Raw genomic sequence first — 7417 nt, forward strand, 5'->3', positions numbered from 1 at the left:
TTTTAAAAAGGAACCAGTGCTTTTAAAATTAAATCTTTAAATATTAATAAGTGACAGCCAGGTGATATACTAACAGTGAGGTAGCAAATAAAACTGAATATATTGGAACTAATTTAAAATGTCTGGATATACTGAAGTAATAGTTTTACAGGAAACTACAGGTCTGAGTGTCTAGATCAGTAATTCCCAACGTGGTAACCCTAAAGGAGTCACGTGAAAACCCTGGGGAGTCATCAGATCATTATTAATCAAATGAGCAGCATGGCTCTAGGGATTGGTGCACATTGTTCACCAGAATATTTTGTTCAGGTTTTACTGAAGGTCTTGACACTTGTGACACGACTGTATTTTTGGCCTTCCTCCTGGAAGAATGATGAATATTGTGGATATACTTAACATTGTTTCATAAAAAGTTGGACTTGTTGACAGGTTTTAAAAACATCTAATATTTAATAATGCTCTATTATGTGTGTGAAACCTGCGAAGCATGGCTTCATTTTGGATTTCTGTCTCTCCCAGTATATTGAAAGGGAGGATTTAAAGATTCTGATTCCCTCCTGTCTGACAGCCAGGTGGGAATTCTTTGACTCAGATTTGACTAAGAGGGAGACTGGATCAGTGAGAGAGTGGTGACCCTCTGTCCCAGAGCTGAGGCCCGATAATCTCACATCAAAGTCTGAGCACAGCAGAGACTTGACTGCAATGGGCCCTCACTCCCTGACTCTGGAGAAAAGAGACGTCTTCAATCAGAAGACGTACGGCTTTCTATCCAGACGAAATTGGCCATTTGAGACAGAGGCTCTATAAGCTCACTATGACTACCTCATGAGTTTGGGTGTAATAATAATAATAATATTTACGCAGATATACACAAGTTTCCAAATGCTTTATTTCAATGACACAAAAAATGCATGTTGCATTTTGATTGATGTATTACCAAAAAAATAACATTGGCATACAAAAGAATACGCTTCCGATGAGACTATTGTCTTGCTGGTAAGAAAAAGGAAAACAACAGCTTTTTTTTCATGTTTTACTGACACTCAAGTGTTTTCTTTTCATCAGTAGCTTAAATTTTCCGTTCTCTGATTGGCTGAGAGAGCTTTCTGTTTTGGTCGCCTGGAAAGGGGAGGGGAGCCGTCTGCCTTCCGCTGCTGGGCTGGATTGACACACAGTAAGTAAGGAGCCGAGGCTGGGGAGACGCTCCACAAACGCCGCTGTAAATAAATACAACAATCACTGAGGCCGGAGAAACATGGAGAACCAGGTACAGTGGCTTTTGTGTCTGCTTACGGAATCTGAACTTGGCTCTGGAGCTATGCTAGCTGGGCACTCATACATCGGTATTTACCGCTAGCTAGCTTCAGTCTACCACACCATTCAGCACCGCTGCATAGCTGAACCCACAACCAGGCACACAAAGAGATTCACACCTGGTGTTTATTCTGCTCTGGTGTGTTTTTTAAAGAGCACATGCACTCCATTAAACACTGCGAAGAACAATTTGAGTCGAGGTTTTGTGTAGCTAAGCTAAACTTGCTAGCTAGTCTACCTTTCAGGAGAGGGTCGGCCGTTGGCTAAAGGCTAAGGAGCCGCTACAGTTTGCAGCGCTGATCAGCCTCATGTTAGTCTGTCAGATGTCCAAGGTTGGGTATGATGACGGATTGCTTGTGATTGCTTGTGTTTGTATTTGTGTGTGTCCTCATCCAGGGAAGCTTAATGACTTTTCATTTCAGTCGTTTATTAGCTGGAAGAGATTAACACGGTCATGAGGGATGTTATTTACATGGCTGCTGGGAGTTCATTGTTTTCATGGGAGCCACCATGTCTGCCAATATTTGTATTTCTCCTCACTTGCAGCACTGTGTATGAGAAACCATTGTTACTTGATGCATGTCCCAAGATTTTAATATTTTCATTGTCTTATTATTATTACTATTACTATTACTATTACTTTTAATGGATTACTGGTAGAAATTATAGTCAGTAGTCAGATCTTTAGACATATGTCTAAAACCTCTCAGGCGTTTCTGACATCTTGCTGTTTTATATTTTTACAGTTTGACATGTCAGTCTCGTGTATTTTTTTTTATTAATTTTCAGTCAGTTAATTTTTTTATTGACTAAACTAATAGATTCCCATTCCTTATCCCATTAACTCTACTATTATTTCAGTATGCCATTCTGTTCAATAGAGTAATGTGTTCATAATAACAGTGTAATAATTATTGTCATTGACACGTCTTTGTCTGTCTGCAGTATGCAAGGAGCCTCTGTACAGAGTGCAAGAGTTGTGCTGCACAGGCCCCCACATCCCCATTGAGGTTTACTTCAAGAATAAGGTAAGATTAACTGGAAAGAGACGGTAAATTTAAGGCTGCTGGCGGGTTTATTTTTGTAGCTAATGTATCAGTAGTAAAAAAGTTTTAGCTGTGGGAAAGATTGTTATAATGGAAAAGCATGCAGTTGGGAAAGAGGAAGTAAATAAGTAAAAAAGTAAAAATGAATATAAATTAGTCATAATAATAAATTCACACCGTAAGTGACTAGAAAACAAATTACTAATGCAAATATGTACAAAACATAGAAACTCCAGGCCTCTTAACAGGTAGCATACAGTAGATCCAGGGTCTTGTCTCCTTTGGTAGGGCAGTCAACAATTTGAGTGAAAGTGGGGAAGGCCTAGTAGACGTCCCCGGAGATCATAAAGAAAGCACTGGGGTCCAGAGTCTGGAATCTCACAGTAATAGACTGGAGGACATCACACGTGGTTGCTAGTGGAGGGTGGGGATGTGAACAACAATCAAGATGGAATAAGAACTCCTTGGGAATGTAGTATTAACCCCATGCCCCATGGCTAACAGTTCAATGTGTGGGCTGCATAATTATACCACCTGTCCACCTCACAAGGAGAATAACATATTCACTGTGCTCCTCTGTAATTTAACTCATTATGGTAGACAGCACCGTCTGTCATAATTTGACAAAGAAAACAGGGGTTTCCTTTTACTTGATGTTCTCAAAATGAGGTTACTGCTCAAAGCCAGGAGTAATCATAGTAAGTGCATATAAAAGCAATGATGGTTCAGAAGCTTTGATGGACCAATATTTTTTGTGAATGGTTTCACTCTGGACAGAGTTTAAAATACACTCTTTAGTATGTTAGCCTCTTGCTTTTATATAGCTACTCAGCCGATCAGAATCCTTAATTATGTTAGTTTAAAAAGATGTATTGGATGTGGGGACATTCCTCTCCTTGAGTGAAACAATTAAAACGATCACACACTATTATACTGGCACCTTTAAGTCTCTGTCAGCCATTTAAATTAATCATGAAAGAAAGAACCACTTTCTTCACATTACAAGATAAGGACAGCACTTTAGAGGCATGTGCACATTAGTGTGAGGTTGTCTCCTGCAAGTCTTCTTAATATTAGACCTCTGGACTGCATCCAAAAATTTACATCTTCCTTTAATGTGCAATTAACTTGAGGACTGTAAATATGAGCAACCATTAATCCAACTCCACATTTATTAGAAGACAATTTTGTTTATAAAACCTCTGAAGAGCGTCTTAATGCCTTTTCCTCAGCTGTAATTGTCCCACTCTCTACAACTCTACAGCTTCTCTCAGGAATGTTAGTTGTGTCTTATCAGTGTGCTGGGCCCCAGCGTGTGTGTCTGCTTTATTGACCAGGGTTATAGTTCATTCATTCAGTTTTTATCTTTCATTGTGAAATGTGTAGGTATTGAGAGGTGATTCTATGTACAGCAGTAACTCAGAAACACAAACACAAATGACTTTCTATCACACATGCTGTCAAAGGAGTGATAAAATGAAACAGATTAACTTCATAAAAAACTCTTTTGTTTTGTTGTTGTTATGCAGGAGGAGCCAAAAAAGGTGTGTTTCAACTATGACCTGTTCCTTAACTTGGAGGGCAACCCCCCGGTCAACCACCTACGCTGTGAGAAGCTCACCTTCAACAACCCCACCAAAGAATTCAGGAGAAAGCTGATCAAAGCTGGAGGGGTGAGGCTGCTTGATACACTGACTATATGACTGACTAAATGATTGACTATAGTTTCTATGAACAATAACCATGTATAGTACTATGCATTCTCAAATGCAAGCCCTATTAAATTAAGGCCCTAGCTAATATTTGAGAATTTATGGTGTGTACAATGCCTCAAAGACCCTCACAAAATCACCTAACTGTTGTCTCTCCATTTTAGGTAATGGTTCCAGAGGTGGCTGAGTCTGTGCCAGGGCCCAGTTCAGACTGCCCCGTGCCCCCCAACAAAGAAGATCAAGACCTCTCATGTGTCAGAGGTTGGTCAGCATGCCCTCACAAAGCTCCTGTTATCATCCCGGCGTGCAGAAAATGACCCCAGAGCCATCTCAGTCTGATCATTTATTTAGTTTAGGGTGTGAAAGTGTGTCAGAAGTTCTTTAGAAAAAGGTATGGTGTATTAGACAACTTTTTTTATTTAAATCAAATTTACCATAGTGCTCAGAAGGAATTGACATAGGTATCTCAAAAAAATCTAACTTAACTCCAGTAATGTAAGCCAGGTTGTCCATAGCCTGTTTGACACAAGTCTTTGTTTTAATATTGCCCTAGTCCAGATTGGCAGCTGATATCTGGAGCAGTGTGTAAATATTATATAATAGGCCATTGTAATAGCATTATCTGTTAAAATTGTGAATTGGTATTGGCTGGATTGCCTTTTTACACAGAGAAAGATTTAGTTTGCTGTTTTTATATTGCTTTTATTTATTTTTTTGACTTATTTGTTTCCCATTGAGGAATTAGTCTTTTGTCTGTTATCTTGGGTTAAGTTTACCCTGACCAGAGCAGTAAATAATTTAACTGCAGCACACACTAAAATGCAGAGGCCAGATTTTGGATCTGGGGATGAAATAGTTGTGTCTATAAAAGATTATATGTGATATAGGTGATGACAGTGCTTGTTTGCATCTAAATGTTTTCTCTCTTCAGGAAACTGGCAAAGAAGGAAGTGGTGGAAGCAGCCATTCTATACAAACTGACCATGGAGCACCATGGATGGCCCCAAAAAGAACTCTGGGACCAAAGCTACCTCAAAGGGGACAACAACAGTGGTGGAAGCAGCAAGAGTTGTTGTTGTTTTTGTCTATAAACTGCACGTGCAGGCCGAGCCAGAATATTTTATATGCAAATAGACGTGTGCCTCCATTCATGTGATCCTATTTTAATAACACCAATGGATCCTTTAGAAAGAAATGCAAAGGTGTTCTCTGCATGCAGATGTTCAACAGTGACCTCCTGTGGGCTGCTGAGATTATTTGTAATTGTTTGACTGAAATTGTCTGACTCACTTCAGACACATTTGTGTAGCAGGGTGGAGAAGAGGTTTGACTGTATCCTCCAGGGACTGACATAAACCACTAATTGTGTCTGGAAATATACGTGATAAAGTAACAGCTTTTTCAAATGATATCAAAAAGGTGTGTCTTAAGATATAAAAGGTTTGTCAATGAAGTTCATAGTCTTTCTTCAAGTGTATTAACAACGTTATTTGGTGAAATCATGATGAAGTTATGGGGCTTCAAGAGGAGGAGATTGCTTATCAGAGTCTAAGCCTAGTTGATGAGTGGTGTGCCAAGAAGAGTAGTCGAAAGAGGATGAAAGCTGGGATGGCACTTTAGCCATCCTACATTTACACTGTTACTTATTTAAAAAGTAGATGTAGAAGAAAAGAAATTTCTGAAGAACATGTTTGTGTGTCTGCAGGTAGCAACCCACTGCTCCCCACACTTGTTTATTAAATTTGTTCAGATTTTTTTGAGTGAAGGTCCTGTAAGTTTTGACACAATAATAGCATAATTTTTATTATGTAACTTATTCTAATTTATATTTTATTTATAAATCACAGTTGTTGACACATTTTGAAACATTTTCTATTAATTATAATAAAACCATGTTTTTGTGTGTGAAACGTGGTGCATGGCTTCATTTTGGATTTCTGTCTTTCCCAGCATACTGAAAGGGAGGATTTAAAGATTTTGATGTCTCAATACAAGTCAGACACCCTCCTGTCAGACAGCCAGGTGGGAATTCTTTGACTCAGATTTGACTAAGAGGGAGACTGGATCAGTTTGAGCGGCAGGAGAGAGAAAGGGAGGCACCAAGCCAGTGAGAGAGTGGTGACCCTCTGTCCCAGAGCTGAGGCCCGATAATCTCACATCAAAGTCTGAGCACAGCAGAGACTTGACTGCAATGGGCCCTCACTCCCTGACTCTGGAGAAAAGAGACGTCTTCAAGCAGAAGACGTACAGCTTTCTTTCCAGATGAAACATTTGAAATGGAACCAGTGCACTGGGGCCATTTGAGACAGAGGCTCTATAAACTCAATATGACGACCTCATGAGTTTGGGTGTAATAATAACATTTATCCAGACATATCCAAGTTTCCAAATCCTTTATCTCAATAACGCAGAAAATGCATGGTGCATTTTCATTGACATTGACATTACGACACAAAAGAATAAGCTTCTGTTGAGGCTATTGTTTTGCTCGCAAGGAGAATGTAAACAAAACAGCTTTTTTCATGTTTTAATTCATTTTACTGACACTCAAGTGTTTTCTTTTCATCAGTGGAGCTTATTTACTCAAGGCAAACACTACAAAAGCACACTTTACAAGCAGAAACCCTGCATTCAAAATAGTTGTGAGAAAATATGCTTACAGTAAGTAGAAGTACTCAGAATGCAGAATGACTCCTGTCAGTTTAATTATATTCAATTATGTAATTATATTATTACTAAGTAGTTAAAACTAGATCCACCTTGATCAGCTGCCCCAGTAAATCAAATGATTACCTTCAGCTGGAATCAGATGTCAGTCACAGGGGACATTTCATTGCACAGCAAGTACTTATAGATCTTAAATTAATCTGCATATTCCTCGATTAATTGATTACTTGTTCAGTCTATGAAACGCCCAGTGACACATAGAATTTCACAGAATTTCCCACAGTCCAGGTGACATCTTAATAATGCTTTATTTGTCTGTCCATTGGTCCAAAACCTAAAGATATTTCATAAACTATCACATAATATCAAATGTTTGACATTTTTGCTTGAAACGTGGCTGAAACGGTAAACTCATTGCCAAAATAGTTGCAGATTAATTTACTTCAATTGATTAATAGACTTAATTGTTGCAGCTCAAGTCCATTTGATACATGATACTTTTATACTTCTACATAAATATCATTATGTAAATTTTTTTGTGGGGAAGTAGTGGTTTATGGAATGTAAGGTTAAATAATAACTAGTGAAAACCAGATGACAGAGTGAAATCTATACACCAAGTAGAACTAGAGGAACACAAATGTCTGAAGAAAATGTTTTGTGTGCCTGCAGGCAACA

At 38.6% G+C, this 7417-nt stretch overlaps 1 protein-coding gene and 1 long non-coding RNA gene across 2 annotated transcripts in view; both read left to right on the forward strand.

Moving 5' to 3' along the window:
* myo1f (myosin IF) overlaps window positions 1-7417 on the forward strand; it is a 35767-nt gene that overhangs the window by 24616 nt on the left and 3734 nt on the right. The gene's annotated exons all lie outside the window — the stretch shown is intronic.
* LOC121183803 lies at window positions 1155-5957 on the forward strand. Its single transcript, XR_005894232.1, has 5 exons — window positions 1155-1267; window positions 2260-2342; window positions 3890-4033; window positions 4237-4333; window positions 5004-5957. It is a non-coding gene; the product is annotated as an uncharacterized LOC121183803 (long non-coding RNA).

This window comes from Toxotes jaculatrix, chromosome 6 (assembly GCF_017976425.1).
Source record: "Toxotes jaculatrix isolate fToxJac2 chromosome 6, fToxJac2.pri, whole genome shotgun sequence".
NCBI classification, from domain to species: domain Eukaryota; kingdom Metazoa; phylum Chordata; class Actinopteri; family Toxotidae; genus Toxotes; species Toxotes jaculatrix.